Here is a 13007-nt window from a genome sequence, read left to right on the forward strand (position 1 = left end):
TGTTACATCCCTAGTCCAAATTACAGATCTGTTGAAAGGAAATCCCGCTTATTAATGCATGTTTTTAGCAATAATAATGTAATAAATGCAAGTTAAAACATATTTCTGGAGGGTCAACACCAGCGTGGACGGTTTAAACCAGATCGTAGCTACATCACGACACTCTGACGTGACACTTTCGAGGAATCTACAGCAGGACCCGAGACGCTGAGCAGCTCTACACTCTCCAGTTTGACAGAAAGAATGCAGACTTGACAAAACCCAGGACTGTCTTGTTATGAGACCAGAGTGCTAAACACAGCCACTACAGATACTGGTTCTCATTTTTTAACTCACAATTTCACTTTTGTTTATTTATTCCGATAGAGACGACATTTAATTTAGTTTAGTTTCGTTTGGATAGACTCAGCAACTCCAGAGATAGAGAAACTTTTGGCCACTACAAACCATTTAAAGACACTATATTACCCACAGTTGGCTTTTGTGAGTTTTAAACCCTAACCCTAACCCTAAACCAGGACTAAACCAGGTCTAAACCAGGACTAAACCAGGTCTAAACCAGGACTAAAACCAGATCTAAACCAGGTCTAAACCAGGACTAAACCCAGGTCTAAACCGGGTCTAAACCAGATCTAAACCAGGTCTAAACCAGGACTAAACCAGGTCTAAACCAGGACTAAAGCAGGACTAAACCAGGACCAAACCAGATTTCCTCGTCTTTGCTTCTCTACAGCAAATCAAGTAATCCAAAGTATTCAGATTACATTACTCACTTTAAGTAATTTAATGGATTCCGTTACAAACTACATTTTGGAGTATGTAATCTGTAATCTGTAGGGGAATACATTTTAAAAGTCACCTTCCCAACACCGTTTGCCGACGTTATTAGTGTTAGAACCGCGTTACAAATGATCTTGTCACGTCTGTTTGGCACATCGCCGTGGTGACGAGGCGTAGTCCGGGTCCAGATCTGGTCCGGCTGTAAACACGGAGGCCTGTGTTAGTGCGTCGGCGTGTGGAGGAATGCTGTTCCAATACACACGGACCAGGAGATCTTCAGCTCTCCAGCCCCGAGGTCCACAGAGCCGGAGAACAGCCCGACATGTGAGAGTCTGCGCGCCGCCCCGACGCCATGGACCACACGGTAAGGAACTGTACAGATATTTTTACATATTTACTGCAAAATAAATGTAACTGTGATTTTTTTTTCTGACAAGTACTGCAATTAAATTTGAGATAAATGTTTAAAACTTAAGATTCAGTTCAGAGTGCACATCGTGAACAACTCCAGGAGTGTTCACATTTGCCAGAAAAGTAGTAATACAAGAATTATGGAGTAAGAAAGCTGTCAAAAATATTCGTGCGCGTAAAATAGAAATCCGTGCATATTTGGCTGTAGTTGCGCATAAAATAAATATTTGTAAACTCTCAAATGAGTCCAGTCGTACATAAAATATACTGTGTGTATTTTATCCATCAGAATACGAATTGAAAAATTACGACGTCATGAATTACAATCACGAAATGAAAATTTACGATTACGCTTTCATCAGTACGAATACGAATTCACAGACGGAACTTTACTGTCAAAAATACGTCATCACTTCACAGACATTATCCATCGAGCAGAAGAAACATCGATCAAGATCAAGACTGTGCAGCTCAAGTTTGTACCCGGCTCAAACTAATAAATAAATGAAAATGAAACACTAAAGAAAGTCCCAGGGAGGTACTGATCCAGATTTTTCAGTACGGATACTTTCGCTTTAAAGGTGCATTGTGTAACTTTTCTGGGGGTGGGTTTGTCAAAGGCTTCGTCTGCTTTGTCTGGAATGTTTCACAGTGTAGTATTAAACCTTTTTATCTTCATGGAGAACAAACCAAGACCAAGTTCCAGGTCAGATCTGTGGAGAGGCGACCCCGCTCACAGTCAGAATGTCGGTTTTTCTCAAGTCAAGTCAAGTCATTTTATTTATACAGTGTGACTTCATACACAGAGATGATAGTCTGAAGTGGAAGCTCATGGGCTGTTGAACGGCAACGTGAAAAAAAGTGTTTTAAAGTGCGAAGGGAGAAGCAGGATCTCAGATGAAGAGGAAGAGCATTTCCAAGACGCTCAGCAGAGAAAACTCAGCCTCTCCTGGTTTTGAGGCGGGATGGTGGACGAGCCGCTGGTTGATTTTTACAAATTATGAGTAACTGTATTCGGTTACAGTTACTGTTTCAGTGAGAGGTAATTGGATTACAGTTACTTTGCTGAAATAAATGGATTACACGGCGGGATTTTCCTGTTGTCACATTTTGGGACTATATCCTTTTTTTTTTTTTTCTTTTTTTTTTCTCGGTAATTCCACTCATTGCTGGATACTAAACCAGGTCTAAACCAGGTCTAAACCAGGAAACCAGGACTTAACCAGGTCTAAACCAGGACTAAAACAGGACTAAACCAGGTTTAAACCAGGACTAAACCAGGACTAAAACAGGTCTAAACCAGGTGTAAACCAGGACTAAACCAGGAGTAAACCAGGAAACTAAACCAGGTCTAAAACAGGATTTAAACCAGGACTAAAACCAGGATTAAACCAGGTCTAAAACCAGGACTAAAACAAGGTCTAAACCAGGACTAAAACCAGGATTAAACCAGGACTTAAACCAGGACTAAACCAGGACTAAAAACCAGGACTAAACCAGGACTAAAACAGGTCTAAACCACAGGTCTAAACCAGGACTAAACCAGGTCTTAAACCAAAAACCAGGTAAAAACCAGGAAAAAAAAGGACTAAAACCAGGTCTAAACCAGGACTAAAACAGGATTAAACCAGGTTTAAACCAGGACTAAACCAGGACTAAAACAGGTCTAAAACCAGGTCTAAACCAGGACTAAACCAGGATTAAACCAGGACTAAACCAGGTCTAAAACAGGATTTAACAGGACTAAATCCTGCTGCATGGACCGTGCCTCTTCTATCAATAATATTTTTGATCTGGTTCAGTAAAGTCTGGGCTTTTTATTTACTTTTATCAGACAAAACATCTTATGTGAAGATTTCCTCGTCTTTGCTTCTCTACAGAAAAACCAAGTAATCCAAAGTATTCAGATTACATTACTCACTTTAAGTAATTTAATGGATTATGTTACAAACTACATTTTGGGGTATGTAATCTGTAATCTGTAGGCGAATACATTTTAAAAGTCACCTTCCCAACACTGTACACAACACACAACACACTGTCCTTTAACTCTGAGAAGAACCCAAACAACAAGACCAATACAACATGTAAGAACAGACAAAGGAGATATTCAAGGTGTCGACTGGACAAAAGTTTATTTTGGTCGAACAGGTGTTGGAGCTCATCCAAGCTGCTTCTTCACCTCCACATTGGTCCAGCAGAGGGCAGCGCAGAACACACACAACCCACAGACAGAGCAGCACGAGCACAGGCGACGTTTAACCCCCAGCCTCATCTACATCCAACAAACATGACTTTATTTGCCCATGAGGGACAGTTTAAGCACAGTGAGCACAGAAGTGACAACTCGCAGGCTCTTCCCATCAAAAATGTCCCTCCTGTGTCTTGCAGTGTTTTGAGACTTGCCCTCTGAAATGTCTTCTGCCATATTTGGTGTCAAAAGCCCGTTACATTCGTCTGCAGCATTTCAGAGCTTAACATGCTGCACTTCTCAGGAAAAAGATCCCAAAATATTAAGATAAAACTGTAACACAAAAAATGCACAAGGAAGGGATTTTGTAATAGCAGTTTTAACCTTAAGTTTTAATCAAAATAAAGCCTATTTTTAAAATAAAATAAAGCCTATATGTTGCTTTATTGTAATGTATTAATATGTAATTTATGTAGTAATTTATGCATCTTTTGGCCCTTTATTTACATTATTGTAGATAACAATTATGGAATTACCTCTATGTATCTATGTGAAAACTAGTGAAAATATAGAAATAAAAAGTAAAAATATAAACTAGAAAAAATCTAAAGCTTGTACAGACTTTTCATTATTTTTTCTTCTTTATTTCCATGTTTATTTCCATTGTAGATTCTCACTGAAGGCATCAGAATTTCTTGAACCTGAGAAGACACAGGTGTGCAGTGAAAACCATTTCAGGAGAGCTTTAATTCCAAATAAAAATAATTTTATTCTGAATAAAAAAATGTTAAATAAAATTTGTTCTGCTTTAAAAACAGTACGTAAACACTTACAGGTTGTATGGAGGATTTTTTTTGTTTCAAGTTGTCAATGATAGATTATAGATGCAGTAGCCTTGTAATTATGATGACCAAAAAAAAGAGAATAAAAATTCATCAACTCTGGACGTGGTGGGGCTAAACATTTGCCAATAGATAACGACACTGCCTCGTTATCTGTGAGCTGACAGGCTGTCAATCAAACTCCCTACGTTTCTAGTGTAACTGACTTGCCTGCGCCGCCGGTACGTGGTTTACGTACGACTGTCACGCAGTCCACAGACGCAAGACGCACAGACGCTGTTTACTCCACCAACACAACAGTTCTTAGCGGCTTTTTTGACCTATATCTTCCTCGCAGTTCGCACAAAGTTTGTTTCAATGGCGACAAGAATCCAGGAGCAGTTCGCCGCAAAAGAAAGTCCGTTTTTGAGGTCGCTGAAAGAAGAAGACAAGGGGAAAAGCAGCGAAGCCAAACTAAGGTGATTCTTGAAGATTCATTCCAGCGATGGCGCGACTGAAGCAGACGCAGGGTCTAAAGACTGACGCACTGGTCCACAAATTACTCCTGGACAGGAAACTTCTGCTTATTATGAAAACGTACTTTATTTCCAAGAGCTAGACAAACGTTTTTCAGGACACGAAAGCGATATCCTATGTCTGAAAACGTAATTTTCAAGGCAAAGAAAGAGTCCGCTTGCTGCTGCGTGTTGTAGCTAGTTCATTCGCACTGAATCTCCGCGCACCGCACCGCTCCCCTCTCCTCTCTCCTCTCCTCTCTCCCTGCTCCCTGCTCTGCTCTTCCCCCCGCTCCTCACTTCTCCGTCTTGCCTAACCAACACTGTAGTTAGTTGTTTACAAGTCATGTGCAGTTCACCGGCTGTAAACAAACCTGTTTCTGGCGTAAGGAGGAGGAGGGAGGAGGTGTTTCTACGTAGGAGCTGTAGGGGAGGGGGGTGGTTTCACGCATGCGCAACATTTGAAAAAGGACAAACAGTCGCTGGATTTCTCGTTCCTTGGAAAATCCTCTATACAACCTTTAATTCCTCATGAAAATTATTATTTACAATTAAACTTAATTCAACTAAATTAGGGTAGGACACAAAATTTATTAAAGTTCTGTTTGAGCACCAGGTCCTAAATATGTACATGCAGAGGCGGAGCTACCATTAGGCAAAAGTGGGCGGCTGCTCAGGGCCCCCAAACCTGGAGGGGCCCCCAAACTAATTACCCTCAGTGCCACAAACAACCGAGGCCTAAGAGCAATTTAATTATCTCTCAATATGACATTAAATGAGAGTAGTTTACTTTTAAACAATAATCATAAGAAAAAAATAAATAATAATAAATAAATAATAATAATAATAATAATAATAATATGTAACGTCTTAGGTCAAAATCCCAAAATATTAAGATAAAATTGTAACATAAAAAAGGACAACAGACATCGACAGTGTCACAACATCAGACACACAAGAAATGAATGAAAAGGAGCAGAAAGAAGAAAAAATCTTATGTTCTCTGCCCCCTTTTCCTTTTTCAAGACAATATATCAACACCGATGGTCACTAAACATTTCAGATCAGTTCAGGCACAATTACTGATCAACTGCAAACAGTAATCTTCATTATTATACACAACGACTTAGTTTTCTTTTTCATACATACACATTGCATTTGATTTTATGTATTTTTTTAAATGTCGTCATTGTACTTGATTCTTGTATTTCTTGGTCAAGATTATTCCATAAGTTAACTCCTTTCACAGCGACGCTTCTCTCCATAAACTTGGTTCTGAATCTGGGTTTTTTAAAACTTGTAGGTTCTTTTTAAACTCTCGTGGCTTGTTCTCATCTCAAACAGTCTTTGAATATTTACAGGTAATAATCTGCACTTTGCTTTATACATGACTTTGAGGAGACTTAAATTAAATGAGAGTAGTTTACTTTAAACAATAATCATAATAAATCAATCAATCAATATGTAATGAAATTAAATAAAATTTCAGACCTTAACATGCCACACTTCTCAGGTCAAAATCCACAAATATTAAGATAAAATTCTAACATAAAACTGCACAATAAAGGGATTTTTTAATAGCAGTTTTAACCTTAAGTTTTAACCAAAATAAAGCCTATATTTCGCTTTATTGTCATGTATTAATGTGTAATTTATGTGGTAATTTAAGCATCTTTTGGCCCTTTGTTTACATTATGGTTGCTACATAACAATTATGGGAAAACCTCTATGTATATGTCAATCTAGTAAAAAATCAAAAGCTTGGACACACTTTTATTTTATTATGTACATGCAGAGGCGGCGCTATCATTAGGCAAAAGTGGACGGCTGCTCAGGGCCCCCAAACCTGGAGGGGCCCCCAACTAATTACCCTCAGTGCCACGAATAACCGAGGCCTCAGAGCAATTTAATTATCTCTCAATATGACATTAAATGAGAGTAGTTTACTTTTAAACAATAATCATAAGAAAAAAATTATAATTAATAATAATAATAATAATAATAACATGTAACTTCTTAGGTCAAAATCCCAAAATATTAAGATAAAATTGTAAAAAAAAAAAATGCTCAAGGAAGGGATTTTTTTATAGCAGTTTTAATATTAAGTTTTAACCAAAATAAAGCCTATATACTGCTTTATTGTAATCTATTAATGTGTAATTTATGTTGTAATTTATGCATGTTTTGACTAGAGCCCGACCGATATATCGGTTGGCCGATATTATCGGCTGATATGGGCAACTTTAGGCATATCGGCTATCGGCTGATATGCTTGCTGATAGGGGCCGATATTTCACGTGTGCATGTTATACCTTGTTATAAATCTTAGACTCTCTACATTCTGTTCATTTAATACAATTTACAGACAGATAAATGTCCTCATATGTGGCTCCACATCAGTATTTATCTACGGAGTCATTTGTCTGTGTCCATACTGTCCCTGAACACACCACAGAGTCGCGTCACTCACGTGTGTTTGTTTACACCCGCAGCGATGCGCAACACTGAGATTATTTTCTTTTTACGGACAATCGGTTTGAGTCTGGATTAAAAGGACATTTATTAGTGCAGATTTGTGATGTGAGGAGGAGCCTGTGTGAGCGGTGAGTGTTGGAAATATGTCGACTCTGAAGCTACTTTTTGTCATTTGTTATGGGTTAGCTGCTGTAGCTCCCGCACATAAACAGACTGTTTTCTCTATTGGTCTGTTCTAAAGTGATTATATTTGGCCGTATATTTGCTACTGGACCTGCACTGATATGTAAATGAGCTGTGAACAGACGTGTGAATTATGACATTTGCACATATAATTAATTACCGCGGCGCGCACGTATTTACGGCTAAAGGCTAATAGTGCTACTTTCTTTGCTAGTTATGGGTCCGTCGCGAACGAAATGACTCTTAGAACCGGCTCTTTAAAGGGAACGACGGGAGCCTGATCCTTATTGGGAGCCGTGTTTTCTCTTTCTCTCACTTTTTTTTCTCTTCACGGTGCGTGCAGACTCGTGGTTTGACAGCGGCTGAAAAACGAAACTTTGAGAAATTTGCGTGTACGTAGGATTAAAAAAAAAAAAAAAAAAAAAAACTGAGCATATTTGACTGTAGTTTAGCATAAAATAAATAAGTCCCGGTTTAGTCCTTTTTCAGTCCTGGTTTAGACCTGGTTCAGTCCTGATTCAGTCCTGCTTTAGACGTGCTTTAGTCCTGCCTGCAACAAAACAATCTGAAGAGCCACTTGGGAGCCAAAAGAACCAGCAGCTTTTAGTGAGCCGAGCCAAAAGAGCCGGTTCTCCAAAAAGAACTGGAATACCCATCACTAGTGTCTAGAATGTGATGCAAAAATGCCATTAAACCAACCTACTGACTGTAAATATGATGTAAAGAGGCAGAATAACAATAAATGTTGCCTAAATAAACCATATTTAAAATCCACCAGAGCCAAACCTAAGTTTTTTAAACAATTCAACATTTACAGTGAATTTTTACATCACTAAATATATCGGTGATTATATCGGCTATCGGCAGCTCAAACTCCCATTATATCGGTTTCATATCGGCCACAGCAAAATCCATATCGGTCAGGCTCTAGTTTTGACCCTTTTTTTTTACATTAACAATTATGGAATTACCTCTATGTGTATGTCGCATCTGTTTCCTATGTCAAACTAGTAAAAAATATAAATAAAAAGTACAAATATAAAGTAGAAAAAACTTGGTGAGTAAAATGTTATATACACACGATGAATCAAAAGCTTCGACACCCTTTTTATTATTTTTTCTTCTTTACGTCCATGTTTATTTCCATTGCAGACTGATAACTCTGAATGACACCTATGGAATGTAGTAAACAAAAATAAACAAAACATTTTAAGATTTACTTTAGGACTAGAAGTTTACTCTTTGCTTTTAACCCTGCTGCACAAGCATTTCTTGAACGTGACAAAACACAGCTGTGCAGAGAAAAGCTTGGTGAGAAAAAGACCAAGGGTTTGCAGCGCTGTCGACAAAAAGTGTTTACAGATCTTAAATCAACAAGTGTTTCTGTTAGAGGGAAGAACTGAGCAGGTTTGTGAGTTAAACATGTGTGAATGAAACAAAACACAACTCCAGCTGTGTCTGTGATGAGGAAACAACACTTAGAACACAGATCAGAAAACTGCGTAATACAGGCTCTTTAAATCTCAAATATCACAATAGAGCTAACTTTTGTCATTATTTACCAAACAGATGCTTACATGAGCGCTTTAATTCAGAATAAAAATAATTTAATTCTCATTTATCAGTATTAATTCTGCTTTACCAAAGACCATGTAAACCAGCGGTGTTCACACTTTTTCAGCCTGCGAGCTACTTACAAAATGATCAAGTCATAATGATCTAACTAATACAAAGCCAAGCAAACTGCACTGAAACACTCTGTGCCTCTTTTTTGGACCCTCCCCACAGTTTGAGAACCTCTTCTTTAAGAGAACTTCCTCTGGCACTTTACACAAAACTGTGAAAAAAGTGAAGGAAGATTTTTAAACCTGTTTTTTAAAGTTCCAAACTGGAGTTTCATTCTTTTCTGGTTTTGCAGTGATATTTACCAGCCTCTGCACGTTTACCAAACCAAACGCACATCGTGACAAACACAGATGCATTTGTCACTTTTGTTAGACAAACTTCAGCCAAATGTGGCAGTAGGTCTGTTCTGTAGATCCGCTCTATGCTGTAGACCTGCTTTGTGCCAACACTGGAACACAAATTTAGACTGGTTTTTGCTTCACGTTTGGTCTTGTTCTTCTAATCAGCCGCACTGTGGGAGGGGCTTGTGTTGGCTGTACGCAGGAAGGAGCGAGAGCGTGAAAAGGCGAGGGGCGGCGTGCTGACGTGAGGCAGGTGGACAGGTAGGATGTTTAGGAAGTTGAACCTGCCCTGTGATGCACGCTGGTACACGAGGGCACACGCTGTCGCAGACGAGCCGTGCATAGGGAGCGTGTGTGTTTGTGATGCGCCGTAGAGTCTCCGCGGGTTTCAAATGAGCGCACAGGCTGCACTGAGACGCCCCACACGCTCCTGCACCCGCTACAAGTTTATTACCAACAGCAGTAATGAAATATGATCGCACTTGTTGAGTGTCAAACCTCGAGTGAGAGACAAGACCGAGTCCAAACGCGATCGAGTCCGAGACGAGACACGGCGATCTACCCACACGACCTTGGCGATCGACTGGTAGATCGCGATCGACGTATTGAGCACTCCTGATGTAAACACTTGAAAAACTCATGAAAATTATTATTTGGAATTAAATTGGGGTAGGACACTAAGGCTACGTTCAGACTGCAGGGCTTAATGCTCATTTCCGATTTTTTTGTGAAATCCGATGTTTTTGTGAGGTCGTTCACATTTCCAGTTAAATGTGACTTGTATGTGACTCCAGTGTGAACATTAAACAGCCCGAAAGTGTCCCGCATGTGCACTAGAGACACGATGATGTCAACCGCAGCGAGCGTGCTCTGTGTTTACGGAAGTTGTCCAAACATGGAGGCGAGCATTGAGCACCTAATTTTAGTTCCTCTCGTACCGGAGCCAGAACATGAACAACTTACTTGTTTTAAGGAGACTTGAGAAGGAGAAGGACGAGGTTTTTGGCCGTGGTGTTTTGTTGGACAGCGGCAGCGACGTGTGGATGTGGAGACGTAGCCAAGAGTGGTGAGTGGTGATGTGCTTCGCTTCAGTGACACGGAGTTCATTAACAATTTTCATCTACTTCAGCTCAGAATAGTGACGTTTGTGGCTTGTTGATAACGTGTAGGTCGGATGAATGCACTTTGACCGTTCAGACTGAAGTCGCATGTCAAAAGATCAGATATGTATCGGTTTTAGGAGCACATATCCAAGTGGCCTGGGTCACATTTGAAAAAATCGGATCCGTGTTGTTCAGACTGTCATTAAAAGATCGGATACAGGAACATAGAGGCCAAAAAATCCGATTTGGGTCACTTCAGGCTGCAGTCTGAACGCAGGCTTAGTTTATTAAATTCATTGATGGCATGTTTTTTATGTTAGTTGAAAGACAAACAATCTGTTATTTCCTAAAAATTACATTAAGGAAAGTTTATGGACCCCAACAGAACATTTGTTGTTGTCACAGTTCACCTTTACGTCTACAGTTGTTGCTTGACCATGTACTGATCATGGTGAGGAGAAAATTCACTTAGTCGACTGGACAAAAGTTAATTTGGTTGAAGACGTTTTGCAGCTCATCCAAGCTGCTTCTTCAGTTCTGGTCAGACGCTGGTGGATACTTTCTTATGTAGAAGTGCACACCTGCTGCCTTCTGTCACCAGGTGGTGCCTGGGCTTATAAAAGGGCACTTCCCGTAGCGTCTTGTTCTCTGAACTCAACACACTTCCGGGATAAGGCCCCGCCTTGTCGCGCACAGGTAAACAACCGTTGTTTTCTAATATCTGGGTTTTATGTGACGTCACAGGGCTACGTTTGTCAGAATGCAACATCAGATTGAGGGCAGGAAGTGAACTGACTGGAGGAAAATGCCGATGTGTTGTGTAGTTTACGGCTGTGCCAATCGTTCTAACCGAGAGAAGGAAAAGCGATTTTTTTAGAGTACCGAATATAGTCGTCCACAAAGGTCAGAAATGGGAAAAAGCCGACAGAACAACGCCGTAAAAAGTGGATTACAAACCTGTTTGCGGTCGGTGCTAGCTCGCTGCAGTGAACACGTCGACAAAGGTTTGTTACAAAGCTAAATTGTTTTTTGTGGTTTACCTAAACATAAACGAATCATTAATGACTAACGGCTAATGACGTTTGTTGACATTAAATAGTTCAGATAGAGGTTACTGCCGATACACTGCAGTTTTTCCCATAACATCTATACACATAAAATAAGAGAAACACTCACCCCGGCCAAGACCAAACCATAATCATCATTTAGGCGTTTTGCACCAAGGTTGAGGACCCATCCACTGACAAAAAAAGTGATATACCTCCAAACTTTTGTACTTTGCCTTCATCTGTTGTCTGGTGTAGAACGATGTCTGAAGAGCTAAATAGTTCGTGATCTCCTCTGCCTCGATTGTCGGCAAATCTTTTACTTCAGTTCAAAATTCTCTCATTTTCAATAAGATCAGGGTCACGCCCAATATATTTGTCGACTAACTGCTCGTACTTTTTGCCTCGCTACTGGCTCTAAATCCTTACAATAATCTCTGTGACACCTCCATCAATCTGACATCATCATTGATTTGAATGTGAATCTGTGCCATTCATGTTATCATGTAAAGCTCCTGTCGTTGCTGTACTGTTCGCAGTTTCAGTTGAGTGGTTAATGATTTACAGTTACTTTACATGTTGGTAAGTATTACATTATGGATTAAATTACAGTTACTTGGTGGCAGTTAGTTTTTTTCACATTTTGGGCTAAACCAGGACTAAAAGCAGGACTAAACCAAGACTAAAAAAGGACTAAACCAGGACTAAACCAGGATTAAACCAGGACTAAAACCAGGACTAAACCAGGACTAAACCAGGACTAAATAAACCAGGACTAAAAGGACTAAACAAACCAGGACTAAACCACCAGGACTAAACCAGGACTAAACTAAACCAGGACTAAACCAGCCAGGTCTACTAAACAGGACTAAATCAAAGGACTAAATAAATCAGGTCTAAACTAGGACTAAACCAGAAAACTAAAAGGTAAACAGGACTAAAACCAGGTCTAAACCAGGTCTAAACAATATGACACCTAACAGTAGAGTGAACATAATTTAAGGCAGCAGTGATCTCATAGAAATAATTTCTCTATCAATAATATTTTTTATATGCTTAAGTAAAGACTGTTTTTTTTATTTTCTTTTAGCAGACAATTATGTTATGATTTCCTGGTCTTTGCTTCTCTACAGTAAACAGTTGCTTATTCATGGAGACTTGGGCTCAACAGAGAATTTGAAGAGAACAAGAATTTTCAGGACGTGGTTGGTACATTCATGTAGTTTTAAAAAGCATAACAATATCAAGTAATCCAAAGTAATCAGATTATGTTACTCATTTTAAGTAATTTAATGGATTATGTAACAAACTACATTTTGGGGTATGTAATCTGTAATCTGTAAGGGAATACATTTTAAAAGTCACCTTCCCAACACTGCGTATGGGGCTACTACCAAGTGAAGGATAAAATATAATGTTCATTTTAGGGTCCAGGGTGGTCTTCAGCGCATCATCTGGTGGAGTGGTGGCCCTGTGAACGAGCTGCTGCTTTGTTTTACTGTGTTTTTAGATTTT

Source organism: Boleophthalmus pectinirostris, unplaced genomic scaffold (genome assembly GCF_026225935.1).
Source record: "Boleophthalmus pectinirostris isolate CB_2022bp ecotype Guang Dong unplaced genomic scaffold, ASM2622593v1 HiC_scaffold_10, whole genome shotgun sequence".
NCBI lineage: Eukaryota > Metazoa > Chordata > Actinopteri > Gobiiformes > Gobiidae > Boleophthalmus > Boleophthalmus pectinirostris.